The 17,202-nt window shown below is 48.4% G+C and overlaps 1 pseudogene; it reads left to right on the forward strand.

Annotated features, from left to right (window-relative positions):
- The first annotated feature begins 16,229 nt into the window (after nt 1-16,229).
- On the forward strand, nt 16,230-16,643 carry LOC109264735 (40S ribosomal protein S26-like; annotated as a pseudogene).
- The last annotated feature ends 559 nt before the right edge of the window (nt 16,644-17,202 follow it).

Below are 17,202 nucleotides of genomic sequence, written 5' to 3' on the forward strand. Positions count from 1 at the left end.
CATGAGTCAGCTCACTCGAACAGATGTTGACAGTTTGGTTTACAGAGAAGAGAGCCGGAGAAAGAGGGGAGGGGAGGGGGTGGGGGACATGGAAGGGAGAGGGTTATTGCTCAAGGAGTCTGGCTCTCAAGGACCCGCAGAGGCTCCAAATTCCCGGGCATCCCTGCGTCTGACCTTTCTCCCTCTCCCTGCACTGGAACATCTATATGTGGTCAACCTTCTTTGTCATGTGGCCTCAACTCTCTGCTCCCCACTCCGTCTCAGCCCTTCCTCCTTCCTGGTGCTTCCTCATGCTTGGACAAACCTCTGAGGATCATCTAATCCTGTGGTTTATAGATTATTCAGGACAGTAAAGTGTCCTCCAAAGTTTGGGGCCAACATGGGAATAACAACCCCTCATTTTCCAAGAGGGATATTGTGATTTATGAGAAATATATATTTGAACTTTGGGCCCACGTCTGGGGCGATGCTCCTGAAACCTTTGGAACTTCCTAAGTAGTGAGAACGATAAAGGTGTCCTTTGTTAGGTCAATGAAGTAAATTTTGGAAAGAACCTAAGGGTGAGGGCTGGTTGCCAGGAGAACCAACTTGGTATTTAGAGGTCACCATTGACCTCTGATGAAGGGAGACGGGTGGGGGACTGGGGAGGAAGTTCCATCACTAATGGCCAATGATTGAGTCAATTATGCCTACTGAGCGAAGCCTGCATAACAACCCGAAGGGACGGGGTTCTGAGAGCACTGAGGCCAGAGAATAGGTGTCGAAGTGGGGAGAGTGGCATGCCTGGAGAGGCCGTGAGGCTCTCAGCCATTTTCCCCATACCTTGTCCTACACATTTCTTCCTCTTGGCTGTTCCTGTGCTACATCCTTTTATAATAAACAGGTGATCTAGTGAGTAAAATGTATCTTTGAGTCCTGTGAGCAGGCCCAGCAAATTAATTGAACCCAAGGAGGGGGAGGTGGGCACCTCCCATCTTTGCTAGGTCAGAAGCACAGGTGGTAACCCGGGCTTGCAACTGGCCACCTGGAGTCAGTGGGGACAGCGGTCCGGTAGGACTGAGCGCTTGACCTGTGGGATCTGAAACTACGTCCAGGTAGCGTCAGAATTGATTTCATTGCTTGGTGGCATCGGAAGACCCACACGCATGCTGGAATCGGGTGTAGAATTATACCAAGTAGGTGTTACATCAATCAAGGGGGTTTTCAGAGGCAGGTAACAGAGAACCAACTCGAACTGAACCCAACATTGAGGAGATTTCATTCCTCTTGTCTCTGGAAGGGCCCAGAGTGGCTTCATACAAGGTCACTTCAGCCTCCAGACCCTGAGGCCCTTCCCTTTCCCCGAGAGCTACCCACAGCATCCATATTTTCCCGCATGGTTGCAAGAGGCTACCAGTGGCAACGGAGCCTATGAGTTTTCACATCTGATGAGAAAAAGCAGAGAAATCTCTGTCCCAGACCTGAAATGTAAATCTTTCCGTGAGCTAATCTGATTGGGTTAATTTGGGTCACTGACGTAACCGATAACGGTCACCGGATTCAGCCAGTGGTTCTCAAATTTTTCCAACTTGGGATCCTTTTAAAATTCTAGAAGTTACTGGGGACCCCAGAGAGCTTTTGCGTAGGTGGGTTATCTACTGATGTGTATTGCATGGAAAATTAACACTAGGAAGTTTTAAAAATACGTATTTATCAATTCATTTTAAAATAACAATAAGAAACTCACTACCTGTTACCATAAATAACATTTGTTATGAAAAATAACTATTTTTTTAAGCTTAGTGAGAAGTATGGCATTGTTCCACGTTTTTGCAGATCTCTTTAATTTCTAGTTTAATAGAAGACAGCTGGGTTCTCATATCTGCTTCTGCATTCAATCTGCTGCAAGATCACATGACAGTTAGCCTCTGGAAAAATCCAGTGTACTCCATAAAAGAATAAGAGTGAAAAAGGCAAATAATGGCTTAGTCTAAAAATAGTTTTGACCTCCCAGACACCCTGGAAGAGTCTCATGGCCACACTTTGAAAACTTCTGGCTTAGACTTATCAGGATTGCCCTCTAATAAGGGGGATGGGGTGGACCCCTGCCCAAAACTGGATCCAGACAGAAAAGGGCAAGGGGTCTGGATTTCAGGGTCAATCAATTGTGTCACCTTCCCTGACACTAAAAGCATACAAACAGGAAAAAAGAAAACAACTGCCATCTATCATCTCCGACATTTCTTTGTTTCTTTTAAGAGCATTCTGATACAAAAGACATCAGATGAGCATAATTTCAAAATGAAGGGTACTAGTTTTGATTGACTACATAAATTTTTATAAAAAACATACCACGCTGATTGGACATGGAAGGAGGGGGCGAAGAGACGGATGGTCTATAGCCTGAGAAGCCGGTGGAAGAGAATGGCGTTTCCTGAATGAAATAGAGGGCTAGATGGGGGGAGCAGGTTTGGGGCAGAAATGATGACTTCCACATTGGCCGTGTTGAACTTGATGGGGCCTGGGAGGCAGCAAGTGGAGAGATCAGGGGTGAGGGCAGAGATCTGGAGCCCAGGAAAGGGTCACAGTTACAGGAAAAGCTTTGGGAGTCCTAGGTATGTGAGTGGCAACTGAAGGCCCTGCAGGAAAGGAGGTGGCCCTGGTGGGGGCGGGGGGGGGGGGGTTGCTGGATAAGCAAGAGGTGAGAGACGGCCAAGGGGGAGCACTAAGGGGCACCTGTCTTTAAGAGTGGGTAGGAGAGGAAAAACAGGCAGAGGATACTAAAGAGGAGTTGCCAGGAAATCTAGGAAAGCTTGTTCCAATCGACTGTCTTGAGAGTTTCAGGAAGAGAACAAGGGTGGTGAAGCAAATGTGCGCGAGCTGGGTTCTAGAAGACTGTGTATGGGGGTTTGGAGCTGATTCGCCGGCTGCCTTCACGTCTAGCCTCTTGCCTCCAGGGCCTGCAGCCTCAAGCTTTCTCCCTACTTAAAAACAAAAACAGGGGCGCCTGGGTGGCAGTTAAGCATGCAACTCTTGATTTGGGCTCGGGTCACAACCTCAAGGTTTGTGAGTTCGAGCCCCACATTGAGCTCTGCACTGACAGTGCAAAGCCTCCTTGGGATTCTGCCTCTCCTTCTCTCTGTCCCTCACCTGCTTGTGCTTGCTCTCTCTCTCTCTCAAAATAAATACATTTAAAAGTAAGTAAATAAAAACGAAAGCAAAAACAAAGAACAAGAAAACTAGAATCAGAAAAGAATCTCTAAAGATTATTTTTAATGACTATATAGTATTCCCCCATTTGGATAAGCCATACATGATGGTAAGTGCTCACGGTAGGTATACTAGCAAAAAAAAAAAAAAAAAAAAAAAAGGCAAGACACCAAACAGGATATGAAGCGTGATTCCATTTGGGGAGGTCTACCTGGGTGCATCGATATGAACTTGTACATGCATGTAAATTGACCCACACATGGTTAAACGAAATGAGGCCCCCGGGGTGTGGTTGGTTGGGATTTGGCTCTTTAGTTCTACTGAGTGCAGCTGCTAGCATTGTAAGCTGATGAGATTCCAAAGGGGTGGGAAGGTTTCAGTGCCAGGTGGCTGGAGAGGCTGAGGAAGAGTTTCTTGGGAAAGAGAGAGAAGAGACCATGAGACAATTTCCACCAGGATTAAAATGTCAGAGAAAGCACACAGATGTTTAAAGCGTATGGGAGAAAGGCAGGATTTGTTGCATAGAGTGATATAAACATCTCCATCATCTCCCAAGAAATTCTAGAACAATCTACATTGTCCAGCAAGGATTTAGAAGTTGGAACGGGTAGGACTAGGGGGCCCAGGGAGGCTTAGCTACGTATGAGTTACCAAACAATACCAACAGCAAGAATAACCTGGATGGCTCTCATTTCTTGAACTGGGCAGTGCTCACTGAATCTTCAAAACAGCCTTATAGCATAGGCACCATGATTATCCCCATTTTACAGACTGAAACAACTGAGGCAGGGAGAAGTCCATCGTTGTCGAAAGTCACAGAGCTAGTCACTGGTTGGCACCTGCCCAGAGATCTTGCTTTTAGCCTCTGCACACCGCTATGCCTCTCAGTAAACTAAGCATTACACCTATTTGAAACTGGAACAAATGCTCCACAGTTGTCTCTGAGTTATACAGGCACAGGGTGATTTGGGTTTCCTTGTTGATGCATTTTCTATATATTTCATATTTCCTGCAGTGACCAGGTGTTACTTTTATAATCGTATGAAAATAACAAAAAAGATCTTATTACATCATCAGTTACATAAACATCAGTTACAACTGATCAGAGCATAAATGAGACCTCTCTTAGAAGGATTTACCTTTTGGGTCACCTGGGTGGCTCAGCGGGTCAAGCGTCTGACTCTTCACTGTGGCTCAGGTTATGATCTCAACCGTTTCACGAGCTCAAGCCCCACGTCAGGCTCTGTACTGACAGCTCAGAACCTGCTTGGGATTTTCTCTCTCCCTCTCTCTCTCTCTCTCTCTCTCTCTCTCTCTTTCTGCCCCTCCCCTCCTTAAGCTCCCTCTTTCTCAAAATAAATTAATAAACTTTTAAAAATTATTTTAAAAAAGAAGGATTCACCTTTTAATAAGAAGCAAATTCCTAGCCGAAAGGAGACAGACTTCTCATCAGCAAGCAGGCTGGTAAACACTCTAGCACTGGAGACTCTGAAGTCACCCTACCTGGCCACAACAGTGCTCCCTAGAGCAGCACCCTGGAAAGAAGGGAACCGGAGGGATAGTGACCCCCCCAAACATAAGTCAGAGCTTAAAGAATGTGGGAGCCCCTGACTTGTTCTTCGAGGTCCCCCCCTGAAATTAGCATGATATTATACAGCAAGTGCTCAACAAATGCTTATTAATTCATGTGATTTTCATGTTCCCACATGACCTACCAAAAAGAAGGAATGCAAACTGCCCTCAAGAAGGAAGTTTAAGAGGGCTTCTGAAACCAAGGCACGGGGCCCCACAAAGACCGAATTTGCTACCCTGGAGATACTGCCCAACATGACAGACTTAGTTCAGCCTAGGAACATTAACAAGGCAGAGGGATGACCACGGGGACTTTTGAGGACTTTAATCATCTTAGCACAGGCAGCATGCCCCACCTGAAAAACACCAACACAAATGACACGACACCTCCAGGCCTGGGTTCGAGTCCCGGCTCACAGAGGTTTGTAGAATCCGGGGTGTGATGGGACCTCATGGGTCTTCCCATCCCCCCCCCGCCAGCCACGTGCAAAGCCCTCCTGGTGACTGGCCAGTCTCCCTCTGACCACTCCTCCCTGGGTCCCCAAAGAGCCCACTCTATGAACAATCCTCAGAAAGACACAAACGGCTCTAGAAATGTGGATCACGTGAGGGGCAGATGCCCTGAGTTACCCTAGGATGTGGAACATGGTTGATAGCCAAACCACAATGTTCAGGAGACTCAACTCTGCCTTCTCTCACACCCTCCAGGCCACAGTTTGTCATCAGAATAAACCGACCCACCCACCAATGCCCTCAGAATTCTGGATTCCTTTCTTCAAGCCGTACGTCCAGATAAGACAAGTCACTGCTCACTCGGCGAGCCTGATCATATCTCCAACTCTTCTTAGGCCTCCGTTTGCTCATCTGGAAAATGAGGAAGTTAGATAAGATGATCTCTCGCCGAAATCTAAGGCTAACACTGCGATGCTGTGATTCCTCTTGAGGGTAACATGGCAGGTGGGGAGACAGTACTCAGGAGTCATGTGGGACTCACACATGAACACCAGGTAGAAACAGCCTTGGCAATTAGCAAAGGCTCAGCCATGAAAAGTGGATATATTCACACGTGAGAGCTAGACGACTCCCAAGGTCCAGGTACACAGAGCAAGGGCAGAGTCTTAAGTCCCCTGAGGGGAGGGCCCCACCCGGCCCCACCCGCCCAGCATCTGTCGGGCTGCACGAGATCTCAAGCCAAATCTCCAAAAGCACACCCACCCAGCATGGCTCCGGGCCTACTGGGCGTGGGGAGATGGGGTCTTTTCCAGATGAGGCTTCCAAAACTAGCTCGCAGGGCTGGGGAAACCCCCGGGGTAAGAGAGAAGGGGTAAGCCAGCAGAGAAAGCAGGAAAAAATAAGAATCTGTATATCCAGAGTCACTGCCCAGAAGGACTCTTCCGTTGCATAGACAGGATGGGGTGGTACCAAGATGTGCCCACCATGTTCCTCAGCCTTGTTCTGGCACAGGCAGGCTGGCAGGGTGGCAGGGTGAAGACACAAGCTATGGCTAAGACTGCCTGCTCCCAGCCCCACGCCACCCCCTGATTCACAGCTGTGCTCCTTGGACCCAGTAATTCACCTTTTAAGCTCGGCGTCCTCATCTGTATAATGGGGACGCTACTAACCTCTTCATTAAGGTTCTTATGGGGATTGAGTGAGTTGATTGGTTTTTAATCGAGATGATATTAGTAAGCGCTCAATGAAGAATCCGGAACCTAAGACACAATAGGGTTACTTAGCAGCAAGTACTCCTCACTGTGCATCCTTAGACCTGCCCTCGCCCAGCCCCGTCCCAGTGATGGAGCTACTGCCTCTCCTGAAGTTCCTGAGTTTGGGAGAGACGGCGAAAGGGAGGAGGCAGGAAGGAAACCGACCCCCAGTGATAGAGCAGAGGAAAAAGTTTTTCCTTCTCTGTGGTCCACCCCCAGGGTGCCCCTGTAGCTCCTGGTGGGGGGAGCGGGGGGCTGCGAAGGCAGCAGCTGTACCCACAGGTCAAATGGACTCTGGCCCAGAAGCACAGGTGGCAGATAGGGCCTAAGGGACAGAGGTGAGCAAGTGGGTCATGGCACGTGGTGGAGAGACGGGGGAAGGAATGTTTCACAGTGATGCGAACGGGGAGAAATGGGATAATCAGGGGCCAAACCCCAGTGGGGAGGGGAGAACAAGGAAAATTTTCACACGACAAGTATGTGCAAACACTGCATGGGGCACACGTACGCCAGAAAAAAATTGTTGTTTATCTGAAATGCAGATTTAACTGGACGGCCTATATTTTTATTTGCTAGATGTCGCAGTGTTGGTAGGAAGGACTAGGACAGCAGGCTGGAGAGGCTCCGGTGGACGGGAAGAGGGGAGCTGGGCTCAGCTGAGGAGGAGGAGGGAAGGAGGAAGAACGCGGGCAAGCAGGGCATACAGGAAGGGCCAAGGGAGACCCCCTTGCTTAGACTAGGGAAGGTGACAAGCTGGCCAGGCGTAAGGGAGAAGAGAGAGCACTCAGGCCTCACGTGCAAAGGCCCAGGGTCTGAAACAGCACGTGTTCTGAGAACTGATGGCGTCCAGTGTCACTGGTGGGACTGGGGCAAAGGGCTCGAGGCAGGGAGGGCGGGCCCCCACCTCAGGAGGCGATCCTTATCAGAACGCATTCATGCACAACCCTGTGGGCAGCTCCAGCCTGCGAGGCTCTCTTCCTGGGATAGCTAGTGAGCAGACAGACGCGCTCACCGCTCCCGTGGGAGCCCCCCTCAGTTTTCCCCGGCTGCAACACTTAGCACACAGTGTTGAACGGAGTGTTCCCTCCTCTGTGCCACACACTAGAACAGGGAGCTCCCTAAGGAAAGAGCCTTGGATTAAATCTCTAGTACCCAGCATGGTGACTGGTACCCAGCACCTGTTGAAGAAATTTATAGGCTTGGGGTACAAGACCTGGCTATGTGCATCCTGGTGGAGAAGTCTAGTCCAGTTGGAATTTTGGATCTGGAAATGGGGAAAGGATCAGATGCTTAAGATCGGATTTTTCTAGTCCAATATATGGACGGTATGTAAATACCCTTGTCTAGGGAAAGTATAAGCATCGTCAAGTTAAATAAGTTTCCTTGGTTAGCCATGAATAGAACTCACCTTGACCGACTTGAAGGAAAACACAAGATGTACCACACAAACAATGACAAAACCCGCTGGGGGGCGGGTGGGGAGTAGGGATTATTTGGGGGCTAACGTAGGGACTCAGAGGAACAAACAAACAAAAAAACTGGAAGTCAAGTTTAGAAAGGCTGGATCCAGGGTAGGTCAGGGCATCTCTGTGGAGCGGAAAGGAAAGTCTGTGTGCTCAGGATCCCTCTGTGGGGCCCCCCAGTGTGGTTCAGCTTGCTTACTCACTTCAGCTAATTCTCAGGAGAGACAATCTGGCTGGCATAGCCTGGTCCTGGACCCACCTCTTGGTTGAACCAGGACAGGTCACCAACCAAAACAGGACACCTGCGGGTTAGTCAAGGACAAGACTTTATGGAGACCAAGGTGAACCCATGGATAATGACACCACATGAAATTAGGGTGGTGTTATCAGAGAAAAGAGAAAATGGATGCCGAACAGCCCCCACACAAGTGTCCTTATAATTATGAAGCTTTGCCACACGGTCAGGATGCAAAGTACTTGAACAAGTGAGCCAAGAACGCCACAAAGCCTCCTTCCATGGTAATTTCTACGGAAGATCGTATACAAACTCCCTCCTGAGATTACCTGAATGGAGCATTGACTGGAAATAGGAGAATAAAATTGGTAATGTCTTTAGCTGTTTCTGGGTCTACAACAATCAATGTTTCAGGATGGCCAGGGGAGCCTGGAAGGTTTGATATCATCTATTGTGTGTCTTTTATACATGACAGAGTATGAAATCACGCTATTTCATTTTTGGTGCGGTGGCGATGGGGGCGGCCAGGGTGCAGTGGAGGAAGCTGTTGGAATAACCAACTTCAGTGTGAATCGGTAATGTCTCATTTACGTGCCTTCAGTATTGCAGGTGCACGTGTCAAGATAGACACCCAGATACGTTGCCGTGCTGCAGGCAAGCTGCCCGCCCTGTTGGAGCACCTGGGATTTGCAGATTTGGAGGAGCCTCCCTGTGCAAACAACTGTCAAGAATGATGGATGCTGAAGTCTCGGGTAGAAGGAAGGCATACGCAAGAGACCCGAGCTCTGGGAATCTGTTAGAACTCGGTTCCGTTCTCTTCATCCTTGACTATCAAGGACCAATGATTGGTGATTCTTTCCAGGTTGCCCAGAAGACGTTGGAAGCAAGGCACCAGAGAAGTGATATCTGAGCAGAGTGGAGGAGAGAGAGGGAGAGGAGAGCAAGAATGGTAATAGGGGAGGGAGATGCTGGGGCAGTGAGCCAATGGGGGAGACCAAGAGGTGATTTCCTATGTCGGTTAGAAACTGGGATGAGTTTTCCCTTGAAACTATTATTTTGGACAAGGAATCCTATTCTCCAGCTGAGATACCAATCCCCTTTCTCCTAATTTTTAAAGCTCAAGAGTCTTTCCATGACCTTCCTAAACTGCCCTGCTCAGTTGATCTGTCCCTACACCTCGCATTTCCCTGTTTCCTACCCACAACCTAGAGGACATCTCGTATAACAATTACTCAGGTTGTTAAAACCCACAGACCCTCTTCCCAAGTTTTAAAATAAATAACAGGGGCGCCTGGGTGGCTCAGTTGATTAAGCGTCCCGCTTCGTCTCAGGTCATGGTCTCACAGTCCATGAGTTCAAGCCCTGCATCGGACTCTGTGCTGACAGCTAGGGGCCTGGAGCCTGCTTCGGATTCTGTGTATCCCTTTCTGCCCCTCCCCCAATCTCTCTCCCTCTCTCTCTCTCTCTCCCTCCCCCATTAAAAAAATAGACATTAAAAAATTAAATAACAGCAGTCCTGTTCATGTATATCGTCCTGTCCAGGCTGCAAAGCATACTCACTCACGCAATCCTCTCAGTGACATAGGGAGGGTTGGCATTATTTTCCTTCCAAGCTAAGAAAACAGCAATAGAGAAAGATACGTGTCCAAGATGACGTAGCTGGGATGGGGCAAAGTGGGGAGGTTAATCCCACACTTCTTTTTTCCTTACTCTCAGAAACATCTTTTATACACGTGTTTGTAACACTACTGGCAAGTTTCACAGTGTGGCAGTTACGTTCATTCACTAAAATAACACTCACCTGAAATCTGTCCACGAGCAGTTCACAGAGAATCATCTCTTTAAAACGCCAGCTTTATTGAGGATGGCTGACAAACAAAAATTGCATGTATTTCAGGTGTACAATGTGGTGGCTTGACAGAGGGATGCACTGTGTGGCCACAACCACAATCAAGCTATTTAACACATCCATGACTTCACACAGTTACCATTTGTGTGTCTGGGGTGAGAACACTCAGGAACTCTTTCAGCAAATTTCAAGTATACGGTGCAGTATTACGAAGTGTGGTCCCCATGCCGTGCATTCAATCCCCAGAATACTATTCATCTTATAACTGGAAGTTTCTAGATTCTGACCGTGTCCCCACTTCCCCCAGCCCCTGGCAACCCCCATTCTAGTCTCTATTTCTCTGAGTGTTACTTTTGTAGATCCTACATAGAAGGGACATCATGCGATGTTGGCCTTTTTGTGTCCGGCTTATTTTACTTAGCATAATGTCCTCCAAGTTCATCCACATCGTCACAAGTGGCAGAATTCGCTTCCTTTTGAAGCCTGAACAATACTATGTTGTGTGTGTGTGTGCATGCGTGTGTGTGCGTGTGCGGGCGTACGTATCCCACGGTTCTTTATCCGTTCATCAGTCAACATCGCCTTAGGTTGTTTCCATGTCTTGGCTACTGTGAATAATGTTGCAATGAACACGGGAGTGCAGATTTCATTTCCTTTGGCTATACACCCAGGAGTGCGAATTCAGAGCTCCTTCCATAACCCCACACTGCCTGAAATCAAGGCTCTTCTCAGCCCGCCAGAAGGAAGCATGATTTGCTCTGGAGAAGACAGAGAAAGTGAGGAGAAAGCAGCGAGGCTGCTTCTCAGGATGGGAACCCCCTTCAGATGTTCCTCTGGAAGGGAGATACTGTCTGATCCATCCATTCTGAAACCAGGCACAGAGCCGCTGATAACTCGGTTGACATGTGGCTGCCTCTCCTCTCCTCTTTTCTTTTTTTTTTTTTAATTTTTTTAATATTTATTTATTTTTGAGAGAGAGACAGAGACAGAGTGTGAGCAGGGGAGGGGCAGAGAGAGAGGGAGACACAGAATCTGAAGCAGGCTCCAGGCACACGGAGCCTGATGTGGGGCTGGAACCCACGAGCCATCAGATCATGATTGAGCTGAAGTCGGATGCCTAACCAGCTGAGCCACCCAGGCTCCCCTCTCCTCTTTTCTTTTGTAGCACTTGTGGTTGGGTACAATATGACCTGACCTGAACTCCAAAGATGGACCCTGATTGGTCTAAGCCAATCAGATAATTCCATCCAATTCACCATAAAAGTTAGCCCAAGGACGAGCAATAATCTACATTTAAGCCAATCAGCTCACGGGGTTCCCCTGGGAATTATAGTGCTTAGTTCACGTTGGCCCAATGAGAGAAAGTGCAGGACCGGGCTGATTTCATGGGCATGTGACCCGTACTCACACAGAGTCCTACACTTACGAGGGCCCCATACGTGGTTTAATGCTCTGGGTTTGCCTTCTTGAAGTTCTTAGTAATTGTTGAACATGACATGCATTTTCCTTCACATTGATCCCCACAAATTATGTGGCTGGTCCTGCACAGGACTGGTTTGTTGGCTGAGGGTGGAACAAGGAAGCATGCAGCCATGCTTGCCATAGGCTGCTATCTTGCAACCATGAGAAAAGCCAGCCCGAGGACAAAGACAACACTTCGAGGAGGGCAGAAGTGAGAGAATCCTAGAGAACAGGAGCTCTGATTGAGTCATGCGTAAGTCCATCACTCAGCTGGACTCCTTGATCACATAAGCTAAAACATCGCCGTCTCAGTGGAAGCAGATTTCAGGGTAATTTTCTGTTACTTGCAACTGAGCAGATCGTAACTGATAGAACAAAGGACGATTGTCAATGCATTAACTTAGACACTTAGAGCCACATCTGTAGGACAGGAATGGGTGACCTCAGCTACCTCCCCCTACATATACTGCACTCCAGTCGCATCTTCCTCATGCAGTCTGTCCTGCCCACTCACTCCGGCCCCTGGGGTCACTCGCTCTTCAGGACTCCTGAAGCAGCTCAATCAAAACTTGAACACTTGGCTTAGGACGTGCTCAGCACTGAGCTGAGCAGAACCGTTCGTGGGCCTTATAGTGTTTATAAAAGAGGCATAAAGCCTCTTGCATTTAGAGCTGGACAAGACCCAAGAGGTTGAGCCTAACACCCCTTCATTTTCCAGATGAAACAAAGCCTGAAGGGAAAATGACTTGTCCAAGGACACATAGCACATCAAAGGCTGATTCAAGCCTCGGCCACCATCCCTTGACCCCCACTCTGCCTCAGGAACAATCCTGGTACTTTTACCTATGAGTTGAAAAATTGAATCTTCGTAAGTGCTCACTAAAAGTGAGCTACTATTATAATACTCTTCCTCGAGATACTGCTTATGGTTATTTTGCACGGACATTTAGCTCTTAAGTTGATGTTTGGCTTTTGGTGGACGTATGCTTTACCACCTTCCAAAGACTCCTTCGTGACAGGACCGTGTCACAACCGATTAACATCTTCCAGAGCACCTAGGGCAGGGCTCTGCACTCAGAGAGAACTCAACAAAAAACCGTTGACTCACTGGCTCACCTCCTCTAGCAGGTAGGATGCGAGAATTTCCACTTTGTCAGCTTTGGAAAAGCCTGGCTTGCTGGTTTGCAAGACAGAGGATCTCACCAATGAATGTTAAAGATCGGCCAGTCAAGGGAAGGTTCCAGGGACTTCTTGAAGTGATGGGGACAATATACCTGTTCTTTATGCCAGCTGTTGACAAGATCCAAAAGAATGGGGGCTGTACCACAGCTGAAGATATTTGAGTTAGGTACTGAGAAGAACTTCTTCTCTATGTGGGGACTCTGATACAGTTTCAAAGAAGGTCATGGTGTTTTCTGGACACTTCTAGAAAAGGGGACACCGATTGCTAGTATGGTTGGCCTGAGGTGCCCCAGTGGCTAAGCGGACGGATGTCTGGTATTCTTTGGCAGTCTTGGGGTGGGACGAGAGCACAGACAGCAGAGCCTTGGGACCTGAGTCCTGGAGGTCAAGCCTGAGCATCCAGCAGTCCCCCTGGTGCACGATGTCGGCTCCAGAAGCTGTACCCAGGGCCTCACCTTTCTCTCCAGGATGTGCCAGGAGGGAATGGTCTGGGGACAAAGCAGTGTGAGGCAGGGATTAGGTCGTGAGGAATTAGAACCATAATTCTCCTCCAGCAATCTGAGCTCTTGGGAGAAAGGTATGGCATAAACCGGGGCTTATAATTACAAATCAGAATTTTTTCTCTTGAAATCCCTTCTTCACTTAATATTCTTAATAATGAACCATTCCTAGGAAAAGGGAACATGAGACCTGAGAGGTGGTTTTCCAACTGAGCGGAGTATTTTGGATCCTTTTGACTCGGCTTCCCAAATGTTTTTTAATTTTTTTCCTCTTGGGATCAGATGTCACAGACTGACCAGACACTATTCTGTCTAAACAGGAAATTCCCTATCTCCGACCCCAGCCTGCTCCTCCCTTCTCCCCCTCTTTTATTTACCCTTTGACCTGAGCATAATATAAATATTTAATGTCCTTTATTACCTGAAAATTATCTGTATTTATTCTGTTTGTTTAGTGATGGTTACTTGAAAACAAAACAAAAACCATAGGATTGGGCTAAACAACCAGTTTCTTGATTTTTCCACTGAGGTAATCCCTGCTGGTATTTAATTTCAATAATTGACTGGTTGCTCCCCAAACACAGCTCAGGTTTTCCCAGTCTTCTTGCTTTGGGCCTCTTTGCCTGCCAAAATTCCACTCACCTCGCAAAACCTATTTCCAACACCCCCTCCCCCTGGGAAGACGCCCCCGACCATCTCGCCGCCTCTGCAGCTGGACCGGCACTCCCGTCTCTGTGCTCCCAGAATGCCCTGGGTGTCATCACAGCCGGCCACCCCCTGGACCCACTGGAAGGCAACAAAATGGAGCTGTCTCAGTAGGGCTCTAGAACAAACTTCCCAACTTCAGATACAGACCCTACCGCCTTCTAGTTCTAAAACCTGAGGCAAGTGTCCTAAGTTTTCTGTGGACCAGGCAGCCCATCTTTCCAGGTTTTGCTCGATTCCCTTCTGGCTTTTAAGAGACGGATGTAAGCCTCAGAGGATGGACAGATAAGGAAGAAAAGGGAACTAAACAGTGGAATAAACACCGGGATGCAGACCATCAGACGGAAGCGGTGTGAAAAGAGAAGGATTTTTCTAGAGAGGAAAGAACAGGTCATCTGGAAGTCGCTGAGACACCAAACATCTAGCCCCGAAGTTAATATCCACACATTCACTTAGCAGCCTCTGTGGCCTACTGTTTGGGAGGTGTGGGTGAATTTGTCAGTAGCCCTGTGTTCCTGCACACCGGTGAGTCTGTGACGGAGGCTCAGGTGCAGTGACAGGATGAGACCTGAGCAGGCAGGTCCCAGCAGTCTGTCCTGGCACAGATCACAAAGTCCGCCTCTCGGGCAGGACCTAGCTTTGGGATTATGCCAGCCCGCCCCTGCCAAGGCAGAACTGCTTAGCCTAGGGCTAAGAGAAGCCCATGGCTGTATAACTCAGGCATCAATGTACCTTTTTTTTTTTTTTTTAATGTTTATTTATTTTTGAGAGAAAGCACAAGCCAGGGAGGGACAGAGAGAGAAAGGGAGACACAGAATCTGAAGGCAGGCTCCATGCCGTCAGTGCAAAGCCCAATGCGGGGCTCGAACTCACCAACTGTGAGATCATGACCTGAGCCAAAGTTGGATGCTTAACCGACTGAGCCACCCAGGTGCCCCCAATGTACCCTCTTAACACACAAGTAAGCCCATGCCAGACCCTGGCTTTCAGTGTCCTGATGGCTTTCCTAGTCGCTCAGGCTATAGTCTGGGGTCCTTACCTTGGTCTGGCCCCCTGCCTACTTCTCTGTGTTCTGTCCCCACCTGGCCTCATTGTGGTCTCTTAAATACACCAAACCGGTCCCTTTCTAAGGGCCTTGGCACTTGCTGTCCCTCTCCTGAGGATCCACTCCTTCAGACACATGCATGGACTGTCCTCTCCTTTTGTTCGGGGGTCTGCTCGAATGTCAGCTCTTGGGTGATGTCTGCCATGCTGACCTTACCTAAGGGAGGTCCTATCCTTCGCTCCCACTTACCTGCTGTACTTAGCTTTTGCACACTCACCTCACCTGCATTACATCTGTTACCTACTTGCTCACTGCCTTATTTGGTTTTTGTCAGCCTCCCCATCTGTGTATGCTCTGCGGCAGCAGAAACTCTATTTTGTTTGCTGCTGCATCATTGCATACCTGAGCAGGAACGGCAGTTAAGTGGATAAACAGAATGCAAGGCCCCCAACCCCCTCGTTCCCAGGGAGGAACCCAGGCCAGGGCCCAGAGCAGAAAGAACCTGTTCAAGGTCACACTCACTGGCTGGCGTGTCACAGATTCCAAATTGAGCCCACGACTCCTGGCTCCCAGATGGAGATTTATGGTGCCACTCCATGTGATCTGAGGACCGGCCCTGTCACCCTCACCGTTCCTAAATACACACTGCAGGCTGGACTCTGAAAGGGAGGCTGAGTGCAAAAGCCTTCCTCTGCTGTACTTGAGTCTCTTTGTAGGTCTTACTCCAAGTAAGCTATGAATCTGAATGGAAAGGTTCTTTAAGAATCCGGGTCAGAGGAACCCGGGTGGCTCAGCCGGTTGAGCGACTGACTTCAGCTCAGGTCACAATCTCACGGTTTGTGAGTTCAAGCCCTGCGTCGGGCTCTGTGCTAACAGCTCGGAGCCTGGAGCCTGCTTTGGATTCTGTATTTCCTTCTCTCTCTGCTTTTCCCCCACTCATGCTCTGTCTCTCTCTGTCGCAGAAATAAATAAACCTTAAAAATTAAAAAAGAAAGAAAGAAAGAAAGAAAGAAAGAAAGAAAGAAAGAAAGAAAGAAAGAATCCGGGCCAGGGGCGCCTGGATGGCTCAGTCGGTTAAGCATCTGACTCTTGATTTTGGCTCAGGTCATGATCTCATGGTTCATGAGATCGAGCCCCGAGTCAGGTTCTGCGCTGAGCATGAAGTCTGCTTGAGATTCTCTCTCCTGCTCACTCTGCCCTTCTCCCACTTGTGCTCTCTCTGTCTTTCTCTGTCTCTCTCTCTCTAAAATAAATAAATAAACGTTAAAAAAATAAATTAAAAAAGAACCCAGGTCAAGCTCTCTCGGGTCCTCACCTCCAAGATGACCAAGGAAAGAAGGAGTGACAGTCATGCCACAAAGGACCATGTCATGTGCAGCCTACTCACTGCACCAGCTGTGCCCATTGCATGGCCAAAGACAAGGCCATTAACAAGTTCATTATTCAGAACACGGTGGAGGCCACCTTGGTCAAGGACATTTCTAAAGTGAGTGTCTTCAACACCTGTGTGCTTCCCGAGCTGCATGTGACACTCCATTACTGTGTTACTGTGTGAGCGGTCCCATTTCCAGCAAGGTACTCAGGACTCAGGAACCACTCTTGTGAGGCACAAAAGGATGAGAACACCCACACCCTGATTTAGACCCGCGGGTCCTGCCCCACGACCTCCACCAAAGCCCATGGAAAGAGCTAAGTCCTTAAGGATTGAAGAACAATGGCTCTCTAGAAAAAAATAAAATGGAGATTAGGCTTTGAAAAAGACGAAGAAAAGAAAAAAGAACCCAAGTCAAGATGATGCTGGGGGATCCGGTCACGAACTATGTCCACAGAGGGCAGGTCAAGAGTCTACTGGATTTGGTTGGGTTGGAAGGCAGAAGGATTCCCAACAAGGTCAGGTGGAACTGGAGTGGGTGTCCAAGACGAGTGAAACAGAATCAGAGCCCGGCAGAGAGAGAAGAAAGACACAGCTACCCATTCATATAACGTTCACTCAGTCGATCAGCAAATATTGAGTACCTACTGGAGTATTTTGGTATCTCTAAGGATGGGTGCATGGACAAGACAACCTGTGAGACCTTACAGCCCAAGGAACCTGATCCTGTATGACTTTGTCTTCAAAGGACCTCTTTGTAGAATGGTTTCTTCATCAACGGAAGCCCTGAGTACTCAGGACAAGAAGTATCCACAAAAGAAAGAGGCACAAGCTTTTTCCTCTTCTCTCCTCTCCATCAGCAGCATGGATACCAATGATAACCATATCATGGAGTCATGGATGCTGGGCCACCCAGGGCCTCC

Source organism: Panthera pardus, unplaced genomic scaffold, assembly GCF_024362965.1.
Source record: "Panthera pardus isolate Hobbes unplaced genomic scaffold, ASM2436296v1 HiC_scaffold_10, whole genome shotgun sequence".
In the NCBI taxonomy this organism is placed as follows: Eukaryota; Metazoa; Chordata; class Mammalia; order Carnivora; family Felidae; genus Panthera; species Panthera pardus.